Genomic DNA, 18,120 nt, shown 5'->3' on the forward strand with positions numbered 1-18,120 from the left:
TCACCTGGAGTTTGCCAAAAGGCACCTGAAGGACTCTCAGACCATGAGAAAGAAAATTCTCTGTTCTGATGAGACAAAGATTGAACTTTTTGGTGTGAATGCCAGGCATCACGTTTATAGGAAACCAGGCACCGCTCATCACCAGGCCAATACCATCCCTACAGTGAAGCATGGTGGTGGCAGGATCATGCTGTGGGGATGTTTTTCAGTGGCAGGGACTGGGAGACTAGTCAGGATAAAAGGAAAGATGACTGCAGCAATGGACAGAGACATCCTGGATGAAAACCTGCTCCAGAGCGCTCTTGACCTCAGACTGTGGAGACGGTTCATCTTTCAGCAGGACAACGAGCCTAAGCACACAGCCAAGATATCAAAGGAGTGGCTTCAGGACAACTCTGTGAATGTCCTTGAGTGGCCCAGCCAGAGCCCAGACTTGAATCTGATTGAACATCTCTGGAGAGATCTTAAAATGGCTGTGCACCGACGCTTCCCATCCAACCTGATGGAGCTTGAGAGGTGCTGCAAAGAGGAATGGGCGAAACTGGCCAAGGATAGGTGTGCCAAGCTTGTGGCATCATATTCAAAAAGACTTGAGGCTGTAATCGCTGCCAAAGGTGCATTTATTGATCACTCCTACCACTTTATTTTATGTGGATTCCTTCCCTGGACACACTTACTTTTAATTCCACCAGGGGGGGTGAACGTTAATATTTATACATAGTTATTGTCTGTTTTTTTTTTTTTTTTCACCTGTATTATTATCATTCTTTAATTTAATATTATTTATTGTATCAGTATGCTGCTGCTGAAGAATGTGAATTTCCCATTGGGATTAATAAAGTATCTATCTATCTATCTATCTATCTATCTATCTATCTATCAACAAAGTATTGAGCAAAGGCTGTGAATACTTATGTACATGGGATTTCTCAGTTTTTTTATTTTTAATAAATTTGCAAAAATCTCAAGTAAACTTTTTTGTAACATAACAAAATGTGGAAAAAGTGATACGCTGTGAATACTTTCCGGATGCACTGTATATATAAACTAGGAGGTTCGCCCCCTGCTTGCTTCGCTTGCCAGTCCCCCTGGCCTGCGCTACACACCAGGCACTTCATGTCTCTGCCACTCGTGTTGTGAAGAGGGGCTGAACGCACCCAAAGGAGACGTGGTCGCTCCTCTGAAACGCTGATACAATGGGAAACAAATACAGTTTTTTGAATCTCTTTTGTTCGTGATTTGCATCTCACGCAGCGCTTCGAACATTTAAAAGCCTGTACAGCAGCTGTCCTACTCTTTGTCTTTTATTTCCAGCCCCCTGGCATGGTTAAATCTCTTGGCACAAAGTCTCGTCTTGCGGGACATGAGTTCTTGATATTTTTTAGCTCATAATTTAAAAACGGAATAAGAATCTGAAAATCAAAATCGCTGCACTTTTAGGCTTAGGATTTTATATATATAGAGTAGATAAAATATATATACTCAAAAAAATTAAAGGAACACTTTGAAAACACATCAGAATTCAAGGGGAAAAATCATGCTGGATATCTATACTGATATGGACTGGGTTATATGTTAGGAACGAAAGGATGCCTCATCGTTTGATATGAATGAAAATTATCAACCTACAGAGGGCTGAATTCAAAGACACCCCGAAAATCAAAGTCAAAAAATGATGCGGCAGGCTAGTCCATTTTGCTGAAATTTCATTGCAGCAACTCCAAATCGTACTCAGTAGTTTGTATGGCCCCCACATGCTTGTACGCATGCCTGATGAGATGACGGATGGTGTCCTGGGGGATTTCCTCCCAGATCTGGACCAGGGCATCACTGAGCTCCTGGACAGTCTGAGATGCAACCTCGCCGAAACATAATGTCCCAGAGGTGTTCTATTGGATTTAGGTCAAGCGAGTATGGGGGCCAGTCAATGGTATCAATTCCTTCATCCTCCAGGAACTGCCTGCATACTATCGCCACATGAGACCAGGCATTGTTGTACACCAGGAGGAACCCAGGACCCACTGCACCATCATAGGGTCTGACAATGGGTCTAAGGATTTCATCCTGATACCTAATGGCAGTCAAGGTGCTGTTGTCTAGCCTGTAGAGGTCTGTGCATTCCTCCATGGATATGCCTCCCCAGATCACTGACCCACCACCAAACCCGTCATGCTGAACGATGTTACAGGCAGCATAACATTCTCCACGGCTTCTCCAGACCCTTTCATATCTGTCACATGTGCTCAGGGTGAACCTGCTCTCATCTGTGAAAAGCACAGGGCACCAGTGGTGGGCCTGCCAATTCTGGTATTCTATGCCATGTGCCAATCGAGCTCCACGGCACCAGGCAGTGAGCACAGGGCCCACTAGAGGACATCAGGCCCTCAGGCCACTCTCATGAAGTCTGTTTCTGATTGTTTGGTCAGAGACATTCACAGCAGTGGCCTGATGGACGTCATTTTGTAGGCCTCTGGCAGTGTTCATCCTGTTCCTCCTTGCCCAAAGGAGCAGATACCGATCCTGCTGATGGGTTAAGGACCTTCTATGGCCCTGTCCAGCTCTCCTAGAGTAACTGCCTGTCTCCTGGAATCTAATTCCATGCCCGTGAGACTGTGCTGGGAGACACAGCAAACCTTTTGGCAATGGCACGTATTCATGTGCCATTCTGGAGAAGTTGGACTACCTGTGCAACATCTGTAGGGTCCAGGTATCGCCTCATGCTACCAGTAGTGACGCTGACCGTAGCCAAATGCAAAACTAGTGAAAAAAGAGTCAAAAAAGATGAGGAGAGAAAAATGTCAGTGGCCTCCACCTGTTAAACCATTCCTGTTTTGGGGGTCATCTCGTTGTTGCCCCTCTAGTCCACTTGTTGTTAATTTCATTAACACTAAAGCAACTGAAACTGATTAACAACCCCCTCTGTTACTTAACTGACCAGATCAATAGCCCAGAAGTTTCATTGACTTGATGCTATACTCTGATTAAAAAGTGTTCCTTTAATTGATTTGAACAGTTTATATATACTGTATATATATTATATACATATATTAACATTTCCTATAGATAGATAAATAGATAGACAGATACTCATGGAATGGATATCACTATATTACATACAAGAACAGAGAACGTTATACAATGCTAATGAGATATTTATGAACTGGAATAATAATTTTAATCTTGGTGTAAAATTGTTGAGGACAAGTCAGACATGTGAACTAATAAAGGACAATGCAGAGCAGATACAGATGGCAGTGTCTCTGATTTCTTAAGGGAGGTTGGTAGTATAATTAGTTTAAATTACTGGAAATGGCTATGGAAAATTCAGATCACATCAAAAGATATTATGGTTACAGACAATAAAATGGAATAAGGATGTGCACAAATCCTTATATGCACAAATGGACATATTAATACTACAGAAATACATATAAAGACTAATCAAAATTAATATATTACAGTACCTCTTTTTTTCTTGATGGCGTTGATTGTTTTTATATATTTTTGTGCATGAAACACACTGTAAATAAGACCAAGGTACCAAAAAAAAAAAAAACAGGCAGGATTTGAACCACAATGTGGCTGACTTGTAATCAGACTTGCTAGCATTTACTCTATTATTGAAACAACTGGAGTACAACGCTGAAATTGTCTTTCCTGACTATTAATTGCGAGACATAATCTCTGATTTTTTTCATGACTAAATTAACTTTTCTGTGAGGCTGGATATTTTTGGACCTTAGGTCCATAAGATCGATAAATTAGTGAAAACTGTTTTTCCTTATGTTATCTGCAGATAGCCATGAATTTCTTGTCGTTCAGTCAATGAATCAATCAAGAACATGTAGCTTTATATATAAATACAAAATATTTACAGTGTATATGGAAAAAATAAGAATTACAAAGAATAAAACTACAACTACTGTATCTTGTATCTCTCATTTTGTACCAGGAATGACTTGATGCAGAGGTGGACTGAAGTAGGACTGTTACTTCTTGGCAGTTAGACATTGCTTTGATTCCCATTTGGGATGCCTTCTCTGTGAACTTTGCAAATTCACTTTGTGTGTATGTGGATTCCTTCCCCACTCCAAGTACATTCTATCAGGTTAAATGGCTACTCTGTTTTGGCCCACTGTTGCGTACAATGCCCTGGCATAGTATTTAGATTTGAGTCCGCTTTATGTTTGTTTCGGTTATGATACTTGCTGGCTCCCGAGTATTATGTACTGGGAAAAGGAGGCTTCAAAATGTGATTTAGTTCAATTTAAGGGAAAAACTAGACTTCAGTTTATAAATCTTGCATAGTTAAATGGTTACAAAGGCTCTAATACACTTCAAAACATGTCCAAAGATCATTTTTGTTGAATTCTAAGAAATTCTGTACCAGTCAGAATCTTGACTGAAGCATTTACATTACCCAATCCTAATTTTTGTTGTAGATCTGATGTAGTTTTCCCTGTAACGTATCTAGATCTGGCAGAACAGTTAAAGAGACATGTCATAATATTGGTGTTTTTCTGTCTGAAAATGACTTGTACAAAATATTTTACAATGTGTGAACAATCTCAAGACTCGGATCAATGCTCGACAACTGTCTTGGCTTGAAAGATAGACATATTCAGTAAGTTTTTACTCTTTTGTTTTCTGGTAGCTCCCTTGCCAAATGCCAGGACAGGCTATGAATTTTTTAAAATGTATAGGAAAGAGTTGAAAGGAATAAAAGTCAAAATTTGAATAAGAATTTTTTAAGCATTCAACTGATTATGATTTTTGCATATTTAATATTTATGAGGCTGCACATGTCAAATGTCACACAAAACATTGCAAAACCTAACTAAACAGCATTAATGGACCTTCATAGGTGGAAATTACTGTAAATGAATTGAAAGGTCTATTATCTTTGACCAGAAATTTGGCCCCTTTCCCTTTTGGCTAACTTGCTCTAGGATACTAGGTCTCAGTGCAAAGATCTATATTCTTGTCTGTTTTTGATTTTTGTGCTGACTCCAGCCTTTCTTGCTATGGCATTTTGACTGCCAGGGTTACTTAGTGTCAACCCTCTCCTTCATAACAGCTGGTTTCATCCATCACCCATCCTAAATGGAAATGTATGAGCTGTGGGTATCACATTGACTTGAGTATTGTATACATGCTTAATTTCAGTATTTATTCACAATTGCTTGTCTATTATGTACCTAACTTAGTCTCTCAAATTTTCACCCAGTACTCCTCTTATTGCATCAATACATTAACAGTCTAGCAATGTATGAAATTGCCCAAAGTGTACAAAGAATATACAGTACAGTAGGGAATATGTGGATGAATAGGCTTTCAACACAGTGATACGGCTATTAAAACCCAGAGACCTAAGAGGCCTAGACATATCAACCCCTTTTCACAATACCCATTAATTCAGCATCCTAATAAAACTCTGTTAGCTCATCCTTAATTAATTATGTTTAAATGATAAATGGTTATTAGAGAAGCCTTTTTAATTGTATTATCACAGCTGAAACCTGTTGCTCTGTTCAGCAAAGCAAGTAAGTAGGTAGTTTTCATGTGTTGGAAAATAATAGTATTCCTAAAATTAATTCTAGGTTAGGAAATGGCCAAATCAAAACAACTTTCTCCAGAAACATGTCAGTCTATTGTTGATTTGTGAAATAAAGGTTATTCAATGCAACAGATTGCTAAGAAACTGTTTCATACAAAGTGGTCTATTACTATTATGATAGAAGGAGGCAAACTGGTTCTAACTGGGGCAGAAAAGGAAGGAGAAGGCCCTGACGCACAGCTGCACAAAAGGATAAATACATCAAAGTCTGTTGTTTGAGAAACAAACACCTTACAGGTACTCAGTTGGCTGCTTCTTTAAATTGTATACACAAAATACCATCAGTGTCCTCTACAACATTTCAGAATTCACTTCCAGGGTCCCAGTCATCCAATGTGGCTAAATGAACACAAAGCAGGAGCTCCCTCTAGTGTTCCTTACTGTTTCAGCACCCCTGAGTTTTCTGCTTTTCTAGCAGCACCCTTGACTGTTGGAAACATTGTGCACCTCTAACTATTCTGATTGGTGGCCCAATCAACAGGAAATGCCAGGCAAGAAGGGTTAACACAATTCAGAAATACTGTAGGACCCAGCAAAGCCCTAGGAAGGCGAAAGAAGCCTTCACTACTAGAAATGGAATATGCCAATAAGCAAGTGCAGAAGGAAGGGCACCACCAGGATGGCATGCCCTGAAAATGTATCGAATGCACTTTGGTGGTAGAAAATAAGATGCAGCCTGTGAACCCATATGCAATGTTCCTCAAGTATGGTATAAGGCAGGTAACTTAGCAGTTGTTATTGAAGCTCTGCTCTCCTTTTAGAAAAAGAGAAAGAGGCCAAAGAGGGTAGTGAGATTAGTAGACCTCCAGAACAACGGAGGTCAATACAGGAATAGGTCCCACTACCCTAAAGTGCCATAAGATATCACAGGGTACATGGTAATTGTGGAGGATGCCATCATCTATATGCTACACCGATCCCTCTCCCACTTGGACAGAGGCAGTAGTGCTGTAAGAATTATGTTTCTAGACTTCTCTAGCACCTTCAACACAATCCAACCTCTGCTCCTTAGGGAGAAGCTGACAGAGATGGGAGTAGATTCATACCTGGTGGCATGGATCGTGGACTATCTTAAAGACAGACCTCAGTATGTGCGTCTTGGGAACTGCACGTCTGACATTGTGGTCAGCAACACAGGAGCGCCACAGGGGACTGTACTTTCTCTGGTCCTGTTCAGCCTATATACATCAGACTTCCAGTACAACTCAGAGTCCTGCCACATGCAAAAGTTCACTGATGACACTGCTATCGTGGGCTGCATCAGGAGTGGGCAGGAGAAGGAGTTTAGGGACCTAATCAATGACTTTGTTAAATGGTGCGACTCAAACCACCTACACTTGAACACCAGCAAAACCAAGGAGCTGGTTCCTATCAATTATGGAGAATCCACTGCATCCACTAAACAGTGTCATCTCCAGACAGAAGAGCAGCTTCAGCGACAGACTGCTGTCACTGGCCTGCTCCACTGACAGACTGAGAAGATCGTTCCTCCCCCAAATTATGCGACTCTTCAATTCCACCCGGGGGGGTAAACATTAACATTATACAAAGTTATTGTCTGTTTTTACCTGGATTATTATCAATCTTTAATTTAATATTGTTTTTTGTATCAGTATGCTGCTGCTGGAGTATGTGAATTTCCCCTTGGGATTAATAAAGTATCTATCTATCTATCTATCTATCTATCTATCTATCTATCTATCTATCTATCTATCTATCTATCTATCTATCTATCTATCTATCTATCTATCTAATTAGTGTTTTCACACCTGCAGAGCTGCATGGGAGTTGTAGCTCTGATGGGAAAACCTGTTGTAGTTTTTGTGTGCTGCTGGACAGGGAGAAGATACTGCCTGACCAGGAAGCGCTTCTTGGCTACAGCACTGATGTCTCCCAGGTCCAGCTTAAAAATGAGCCATCCGTCTCTGCCAGGTGAGTTGGAGGTGGGAGAGAACAACAACATTTATTTATATAGCACATTTTCATACAAATGATGTAGCTCAAAGTGCTTTACAAGATAAAGAAAGAAAAAAAGAAAAATTTAGAAATAAGATTAGAAAATACTAAGTAACAAAGAATAAAGTAAGGTCCGATGGCCAGGAGGACAGAAAAAAACAAAAAAAACTCCAGAGGGCTGGAGAAAAAAAAACAAAATCTGCAGGGGTTCCGAGTCCACGAGACCGCCAAGCCCCCACTGGGCATTCTGGTTTTCAGGCTTCATGTGGAAGAATTAGATGATGATGGTCATGTGGACATCTGGACTTCGATCCATCAATGTAGGGACTGCAAGGTGCCTTAATCAGGTGGTGGTGGTGTAGATCTTCACCTCAGAAAATCGGAAAAAGAACAGCAGAGAAAGTAAGGGTAGTACAGATTGCAGAGCCATGATAAAAACAATAATTAAAGACATATACATCAGGGTTACACTAAATTTTTAGCAGTTTTTTGAAGTGCTCCATCATATTAGCCTGGTGAACTTCTATCGGTAAGCCATTCCAGATTTTAGGTGCATAACAGCAGATGACTGCCTCACCACTTCTTTTAAGTTTAGCTCTTGGAATTATAAGCAAACATTTATTTGAAGATCTAAGGGTACAATTTGGAGTGTAAGGTGAGAGGCATTCTGAAATATAGGATGGAGCAAGATCATTTAAGGCTTTGTAAACCATAAGTCAATTGTAAATGGCACAGAAGAAGGACAGAGCTCACCTAGGAGGAGTGGAGGAGGAAAAGTGGAAAAATGAATTGTGTACAATTGTTGTTATAGTGTGCATAGAGAAGAAACTTTTATTGTAAAGAATTAAAAACTAGTCTTTTGAACAATTTGGACAGTTGTTGGTGCAGTTGTGTCTGAGGTTTGGGAGTTTGAGATACCCGCAAGTGGCCATAATATACAGTGCATGCAGTTAGTGAATGGTGATACATTGTGACCATACCTGCTTCCAGCCACAGGGAAAACAGTCTTTTAGACAGGATTCTAATGCAAAAGAAGCAGTTTCAGTATGCCAAATGTTAGTTCAGTTGCTGCCATGTCTTCTCGAAGAAGATAACTGTGGGTTCCTTAAAAATCTACTATTGGAGTTCCTTATTGGACTTCAGTATTGAGTAAAGCTGGAACTGTTCCTGCAAGTGTCAAAATAAAAGTTCTGTTTGCTCAGTCCTCTCCTGCCTGACCTTTGTGCAATTGAAAAGCCCACATGTGACAAAATAGAAATATTAAGTCATAGTTACATTTCTTAGAAGACAGATGAAAATGCTTCTAAATTTAACTGTATTTGAAACACTCTTTACTGTGTTAAACATTACAAAATATTATTCTTCCATATTGTATCATGTCCTGGCTACTGTTTGTTTTGTTTCTGCAATAATGCTTGAAATATGCAGATATTTCTCTACCCCCTACTGGTCATGATTAATTATTTCAACAATAGAATAGAGCCAGCAAAAGAAAAGAAAGAAAGATGGGAGATCACTGTGCATTAATCCTGGTTAGAGGACACAGTATTATGCCAAGGTCAGTTTTTTGTACAGGTTAGATCAAGAACAGAGCTGGTGAAAACATAGTCAGATTTGGGCAAAATGTCTAGGAATGAATCATAAGAATAAAAAGAGGTAGAATGCAAGTTAAGAATCAGGAATGATAGATCCTGATTGCACAACAGGTATTAATCTGAAGAAAAAAAGTATAAAAAACAGGACAGTGACATTGTAATTATATTGGGCCATCTGGTTTTCTTATTGATCCTTGTGCCTGGACCTCATCTCCTCTTTAGTTCCATGCATTACTGTCTGATTTACGGTGAATATAAAGAACATTTGCTGTGGCAAGGAGAAGAAAGCTGATAGTGGTGCTGTTTCAGTGTGGAGTCAAATATTTCAGACAGTTGAAGATCACTGGAACATAATTTATGTCAATCGGTCCACAACTGGCTTTAGAAGATTACTGCTACTAAGGACAATGCTCACAGACTGCTACACCTTACTGCTTGAACTTGTCTAATCTTTGGCTTATACTTTGACACATAGGCCACGCAGACTGATTTTTATGGTAAAATCTCTGTACAATACAGATGTTACCCTATTGCCTAATTTTGCATTTCCAGCTTGAAGAAGCTCCCCAGTTTTATTCAATGTTGCTCTCGAACCCATTACCTTAAGACTATCTCCTAACATGTAACACCACAGTTCACAACAAAACCAGCAAATGAGAATGATAAAATTATAGTGTGCAGATGTAAAAATATGGTAAAGGCTATCCCTAAAAAAAGCACCATTACATAATATTAACTCTAAGAGGGTGAATACTGTGGTATTACTTCAACTGAATTCACCAGACCTGTGGAACAGTTCATACTTTCATGTTGCCTGCTTCAAAACAAATGTCTTGGGGAACTCTATCTTTTAATTTGGTAGTAAAAGAATGACCACATTATGACATAATTTTCAGCCATATTTAATCTATTGCAACAACATTCTGTCACTTGTCAAAGAGGAGTTTGAGAAACTTCTATAAGAAAACTGCAACAAATTACTTTTTATTTGATTTTATATACTTTGTTAATCCCCAATGAGAAATTGTGCAGTGGATTTACTAGACCCCTCCTTTAACCGCCACCTTATCGTGGTGGAGGGGTTTGCGTGTCCCAATGATCCTAGGAGCTCTGTTGTCCGGGGCTTTATGCCCCTGGTAGGGTCACCCAAGGCAAACTGGTCCTAGGTGAGGGATGAGACAAAGAGCGGTTCAAACCTCCTATGATGAATGAAAAGTTTGGACGGCGTTTTCCCTTGCCCGGACGCGGGTCACCGGGGCCCCCCTCTGGAGCCAGGCCTGGAGGTGGGGCTCGATGGCGAGCACCTGGTGGCCGGGCCTGCACCCATGGGGCTCGGCCAGGCACAGCCCGAAGAGGCAACGTGGGCCCCCCTTCCCATGGGCTCACCACCTATGGGAGGAGCCAAGGAGGTCGGGTGCAGTGTGAGTTGGGTGGTGGCCGAAGGCGGGGATCTTGGCGGTCCGATCCTCGGCTACAGAAGCTGGCTCTTGGGACATGGAATGTCACCTCTCTGAAGGGGAAGGACCCTGCGCTAGTGCGCGAGGTCGAGAGGTTCCAGCTAGATATAGTCGCGCTCACCTCGACGCACAGCTTGGACTCTGGAACCAATCTCCTTGAGAGGGGCTGGACTCTCTACCACTCTGGAGTTGCCCCCGGTGAGAGGCGCCGAGCGGGTGTGGGTATACTTATTGCCCCCGACTTGGAGCCTGTACATTGGGGTTTACCCCGGTGGACAAGAGGGTAGCCTCCCTCCGCCTTCGGGTTGGGGGACGGGTCCAAACTGTTGTTTGTGCGTATGCACCGAACAGCAGTTCGGAGTACCCACCCTTTTTGGTGTCCCTGGAAGGGGTGCTAGAGGGCATACCTTCTGGGGACTCCCTCGTTCTGCTGGGAGACTTCAATGCTCACGTGGGCAATGACAGTGAGACCTGGAAGGGCGTGATTGGGAGGAATGGCCCCCCCGATCTGAACCCGAGTGGTGTTTTGTTATTGGACTTCTGTGCTCGTCACGGATTGTCCATAACGAACACCATGTTCAAGCATAGGGGTGTTCATATGTGCACTTGGCACCAGGACACCCTAGGCCTCAGTTCGATGATCGACTTTGTGGTTGTGTCATCGGACTTGCGGCCACATGTCTTGGACACTTGGGTGAAGACAGGGGCGGAGCTGTCAACTGATCACCACCTGGTGGTGAGTTGGCTTTGATGGTGGGGGAAGATGCCGGTCAGGCCTAGTAGGCCCAAACGTGTTGTAAGGGTCTGCTGGGAATGTCTGGCAGAGCCCCCTGTCAGAAGTAGTTTCAACTCCCACCTCCGGCAGAACTTCGACCACATCCCGAGGAAGGTGGAGGACATTGAGTCCAAATGGGCCATGTTCCGTGCCTCTATTGTTGAGGCAGCTGACCGGAGCTGTGGCCATAAGGTGGTCGGTGCCTGTCGTGGCGGCAATCCCCGAACCCGTTGGTGGACACCGGCGGTGAGGGATGCCGTCAAGCTGAAGAAGGAGTCCTACAGGTCCCTTTTGTCCTGTGGGACTCTGGAGGCAGCTGATAGGTACCAGCAGGCCAAGCGGAATGCGGCTTTGGTGGTTGCTGAGGCAAAAACTCGGGCGTGGGAGGAGTTTGGGGAGGCCATGGAGAACGACTTTCGGACGGCTTCGAGGAGATTCTGGTCCACCGTCCGGCGTCTCAGGAGGGGGAAGCAGTGCAGTGTCAACACTGTATATGGTGGTGATGGTGCGCTGCTGACCTCGACTCGGGACGTTGTGGGTCGGTGGGGAGAGTACTTCGAAGACCTCCTCAATCCCACTAACATGCCTTCCAATGTGGACGCAGAGCCTGGGGACTCAGAGGTGGGCTCCCCCATCTCTGGGACTGATGTCACCGAGGTGGTCAAAAAACTCCTTGGTGGCAGGGCCCCAGGGGTGGATGAGATACGCCCGGAGTTCCTCAAGGCTCTGGATGTTGTAGGACTGTCTTGGTTGACATGCCTCTGCAACATCGCATGGACATCAGGGACAGTACCTCTGGATTGGCAGACTGGGGTGGTGGTCCCCCTCTTTAAGAAAGGGGACCGGAGGGTGTGTTCCAATTATAGAGGGATCACACTCCTCAGCCTCCCTGGAAAAGTCTATTCGGGGGTCCTGGAGAGGAGGGTCTGTCGGATAGTCGAGCCTCGGATTCAGGAGCAACAGTGTGGTTTTCGTCCTGGTCGCGGAACAGTGGACCAGCTCTACACCCTTAGCAGGGTCCTGGAGGGTGCATGGGAGTTCGCCCAACCAGTCTACATGTGCTTTGTGGACTTGGAAAAGGCATTCGACTGTGTCCCTCGGGGAATCCTGTGGGGGGTACTCCGAGAGTATGGGATACCGGATCCCCTGATAAGGGCTGTTCGGTCCCTGTACGATCGGTGCCAGAGCTTGGTCCGCATTGCCGGCAGTAAGTCGAACCCATTTCCAGTGAGAGTTGGACTCCGCCAGGGCTGCCCTTTGTCACCGATTCTGTTCATAACTTTTATGGACAGAATTTCTAGGTGCAGCCAAGGAGTTGAGGGGGTCCGGTTTGGTGGACTCAGGATTGGGTCACTGCTTTTTGCAGATGATGTTGTCCTGTTTGCTTCATCAGGCCGTGATCTTCAGCTCTCTCTGGATTGGTTCGCAGCCGAGTGTGAAGCGGCTGGGATGGGAATCAGCACCTCCAAATCCGAGACCATGGTCCTCAGCCGGAAAAGGGTGGAGTGCCCTCTCAGGGTTGGTAGCGAGATCCTGCCCCAAGTGGAGGAGTTCAAGTAACTTGGGGTCTTGTTCACGAGTGAGGGAAGAATGGAGCGTGAGATCGACAGGCGGATCGGTGTGGCATCCGCAGTAATGCGGGCTCTGCATCGGTCTGTCGTGGTGAAAAAGGAGCTGAGCCACAAGGCGAAGCTCTCAATTTACCAGTCGATCTATGTTCCTACCCTCACCTATGGTCATGAGCTATGGGTAGTGACCGAAAGAACGAGATCGCGAATACAAGCAGCTGAAATGAGTTTCCTCCGCAGGGTGTCTGGGCTCTCCCTTAAAGATAGGGTGAGAAGCTCAGTCATCTGGGAGGGGCTCAGAGTAGAGCCGCTGCTCCTCCGCATCGAGAGGAGTCAGATGAGGTGGCTTGGGCATCTGATCAGGATGCCTCCTGGACGCCTCCCTGGTGAGGTGTTCTGGTCACGTCTAACCGGGAGGCGGCCCCGGGGAAGACCCAGGACACGCTGGAGAGACTATGTCTCTCGGCTGGCCTGGGAACGCCTTGGGATTCTCCCGGAAGAGCTAGAAGATGTGGCCGGGGAGAGGGAAGTCTGGGTATCTCTGCTCAAGCTGCTGCCCCCGCGACCCGACCTCGGATAAGCGGAAGAGGATGGATGAATGGATGGATGGATTTACTAGAAAAATATTGAATGGAGATGGTAAAACTCAAAACAAACTAGTGCCATGAATCTAAAAAGCCAATTTGAGATAAATCACGTGTGCTGTATTAGACCCTGCAGTGTGTCATTAACAGACTTCTTTCTAAATGGTGGTTGAGGACACATTCATGCATATACCTACACACTGGAGCAGTCTAGAATTGTCACTTAACCAACATACACATTTGTAGAATGTGGGAAGAAACTGCAATACCTGAAAAAAAATCAATGTAGACCAAGGGAAAATTTTTAATTTTATAGTGGCAATAACTCCAAGTAACCTCGAGCTCTTAGACTGCATTAATCACTGTATTACTTTGCAGTCCGGCAAGCAATCAGTAACAGGAGGACTTGAACCGTTGCCGAGTACAAGGCAGATGGCCAAACCTTTACAGTTTGTTCAGACACAGTATCTGGATAGTAAAGTATCTATCTATCTATCTATCTATCTATCTATCTATCTATCTATCTATCTATCTATCTATCTATCTATCTATCTATCTATCTATGCTGAGTGACTTTGTTAATCTTTTCTGCAAATTTTTGGGTATGTGAGGGAAAGACTAGAGTTTCTGTAGAAAACCTTATGTTGGCACTAAGAAAACATGCAAACACCACACAGATAATAACCAAATACAAGCTTTGAACTAAGGATGCAGCAATGCTAACCCTTGCACCACAAAACATTACTACTGTGTTACGTATCACACTCACTCTCTCACACACTCATACATACCCAATTTAGAATTTTGTATCACACTTTTTTGCTGTGTCACTATTAAAATACATTAGTAACACAATTTATTCATTATCAAAATACAGTATACAAACATTAAAAACTGAAGAATAATTTACATACTGTACATGAATCACATGAATCACAACAGCTAAGCCATTAAGTAAAGAGAGATTTGGAAAATAGCAAATAGAACTGAAAATCTTTTCATTGGCTTTGTGTTTATACTCATTTTTCTTAATGCTATTTCTAGCATTTTAATGTCCATACAGAAAAGTGCAATAAAAGATCTAACATTCTGAAATTTAGACTTACAGTATGCACTTGTATATGACATTTATCAACTAAGGAAAGCATATTTACTATATTTTCTATCACCTGAGCTACATGTTTTAAACAGAAAAAAGAACTATATTTAGACAAACTGGGTTTGATTTTTGGTCATTCTAGGAAGTGATAAAAATATTCAAAAATATTTCAGAATAGGTGCAGAAATGAAAAAGGATGTGTAATTAAACCTTTTCTGTACAGAATATACACTTTGGAGATTTAGAAATATTATACATATGAATTAATTGATTAGTTGGGTAAAATGTATTTATGAATTTGAGGTAGATTTCTTTAACTTTGTTTGGTAGAAAAAATATACATGGCCCAGATTGGGCCATTTTCCAACTGATGTACCCTATTTTGGAACTGCACCTTATGGGGGCATTAGAGATGGAATTATACGATATAAGAATGGCATTCCCAATGTGAAAGTTGCTGCATTTGTAGTCTAAAAATGGAACTCCATTTGACAAAACAGTTTGTCTCAGTCTGAAAATATAAGCAATGTGACTTTATAAGTAATAAATAAATACTGGAAAATTGCATAATCTTTAAGACTAACTACTATATTATGCTGGTCTATAAAGTCTTGGTAAAAGTGAAAACCCATTCATTTATTAATAGAATAGAAATCCTTATTGTCATTATACTTGCGTACAATGAAATTATATGACATATTGCATAAAAGCTGCAACATATCAAAGGAAAAGAGCTCAAATGCACATATATACAAAAGAAAGAGCATTAAAATAATAACTAGCAGTAAATAAATCGATTACACTTTTGGGGGCTGAATTGTGTGTGTAATAACAGTCCAAGGTGGGTTTAAATCACTTTTCAGCAGTTGGACAGGGGTGCTAATGGAGGCCACAGCTGTGGGAAAAAAGGCCATTTTTACAGTCTGTCTGTGTGAGATTGGATCACTATATAGAGTCTGCCAGATGGCAGTGGACCATACAGGGAATGTCCAGGGTATGTTGTGTGTCTGCTGATGCTGCTAGCCTTCTTCTTCAGTTAGCTAACATAGACACTGATCAGATGTGGGAGGCATGTGCCAAAGATCAACTGAGCCACCTTCACAACAAAATTGAAGATCCTTCCACTCAGTTGCCATGTACCACACAGTCATGCAATGAGTGAGGATGCTCTTAATGGTGCTATAGCAGACGTTCACTAGGATTTGTTGAGGAAGTTAGGCCTCTTTTTGTTTTCTAAGGAAAGAGTCTCTGTTGGATCTTTACACCAGGTAACAAGTGTTAATGTACCATGTCAGCTATTCTGTCATGTAAATTCCAAGAGTCTTAACACTCTGCGCCCATTTCACTACTTCTCCATAAATGTTTAGGGGGAGAAGGCCTGTTTTATTAGTTCTTCTGAAGTCTAATAGTATTTCCTTTGTTTTAGTGGTGTTTAGGACTAGGTTGTTGTCCTTACACCACTCTGCTAGGTGTTCCAAGTTATTTATGTAGGCCACTTCTTTCCTGTCTAAAATTAGAACATCTATTGTAGTGTCATCAAAAAAATTAATTATGGTAGATGGTGTTGCAGTCATTGTTAAAGAGAGTGAAGAGCACAGCCATGCAGGGTTCCCATATTCAGGGTGATAGGAGAAGAATAGTGGATCCCAACCCTGACATGTTATGGTCTGTTCAAGAGAACGTCCATGACCCAGGTGCACACAGAAGTGTCCAAACCTTGGTTGTCCAAATTATCAACAAGTTTGTGGGGGATAGTTGTATTACATGCAAAGTTAAAGTCCACAAGTGCAAATGTGCAATTCAGACTGCATCCCCTGTGGATCGTTTTGCAAAGTGAACTGATGTTGATCAAGATCTGGAGGGTTTGGGGGGGTGGGGGGTAGGATTGGGGCGGCAGGGCGGTTGGGGGGGTTGAAGGATCTGATGAATGAGAGCTCCAATCTCTCATAGCACTTCATAAAAATCAGTGTGAGAGCAACTAGGTGATAGTAATTTAAACTCTTCACTATCTATTTCTTGTGCACTGGAATGATTGTTGGGGATTTAAGGCATGTTGGAACAGCAGCTTGTTATAATAACAGTTTGCATATGTTAGTAAGCAATACCTTTAATATCTGTCCAGGGCACTCCATCTGGACATGCTGCTTTACAGATATCAGTTTTCTGCACTGTGCATCTCACCTGATGGCACTGTAGAACCAGTGTCTTCTGTCATACAGAAACTGAATGCAAGGAGCAGCCCTACTGTTTAGAGTGTCAGAACGGACTAAAAACTGGGTAAGGGCATCAGGTAGCTTTGTGTCATCACTAGGCTGACTAGATGTCATTACAGAGTGCTGCCCTTGTAATCTGTCAATGTCTTAATTCCATTCCCATACTGTGAGGTCAGTTGTTCTCAAAGCGTTTCTCAATGCACTGTTTATATTTGCACTTAGCATGCTTGATGTCTCTCTTGAGGTTCCCTCATGCTTCTCTATAAGCCTGTTTGTTTACCAACTTAAAAGGCACATCATCTTTAAGCAGTGCCTGAATATTTTGGTTTAGCCACTGCTTTTGGCTGAGATAGATGAATAGATAGATAGATAGATAGATAGATAGATAGATAGATAGATAGATAGATTACCTTTAGTGTGAGAACATTTTCATTGCAGTAGTTTATATATCCCAAGCCCGATATTCCACAAGATCTGCTCTCTGTGAAAACAAATCCCAATCTGCGCAATCAAATTAAAAAGATTAAACACAAAATACATCCTTTTATCATACTGTTCTGTACGAGAATAGGTTTATTCTCAGAAAAAGTTAATGGATTATTCCAAATGAGAGTTGATTTAAGTGAGAAGCTGTGGTTATACTCGTATTTACAAAAGTCAAGGGCATGCTTGTGAAAACAGATAACTGAAGAGGTAAATTTGCTTTACATAGCATCACAACATAAGATGAATTTAGAATTAGTGGCTAGTTTATCTTCTATATCTTTAGGAAGTGGGAGGAAAGCTCATAGAGTCGTGAGGAGGAGATGCCGTGAATTCATGATAGTTTCCTGTAACATTACAGTAGCCCCGTTACAGAAGCATCTTTAAGTAAATGTTAAAATACGTATCTTTTTAAATCATGAATTTTCAACAGTTCTCTTTTTGAATTAATTTAAAAACATAACAAGAAACTACATCCAGATTTTCATTTCAACACAATAACTGTATTTTGTAATGGACATTGTTTAACTAAGCACCTTATTTCTTGCCAGTAGCATCATACTGAGCGTCTGTGTAACTGAGCCCACCTACCTACAAAGCCACGTGGTTATCTTTTTCGCGCCATTAAGAGAGAGCCTAACAAAACGACAAGCCGCTTGTTTCTCAAATAAAGAGCCGTCTCTAGTGCGAGGCGGAGCTTTTACGACAAGCGCGCCAAAGAGAAAGGAAATAACCTTCTGACAAGTAACCAAACAGCGTGAACTTCCTGGCAT

Source organism: Erpetoichthys calabaricus, chromosome 12, assembly GCF_900747795.2.
Source record: "Erpetoichthys calabaricus chromosome 12, fErpCal1.3, whole genome shotgun sequence".
Taxonomy (NCBI): Eukaryota; Metazoa; Chordata; class Cladistia; order Polypteriformes; family Polypteridae; genus Erpetoichthys; species Erpetoichthys calabaricus.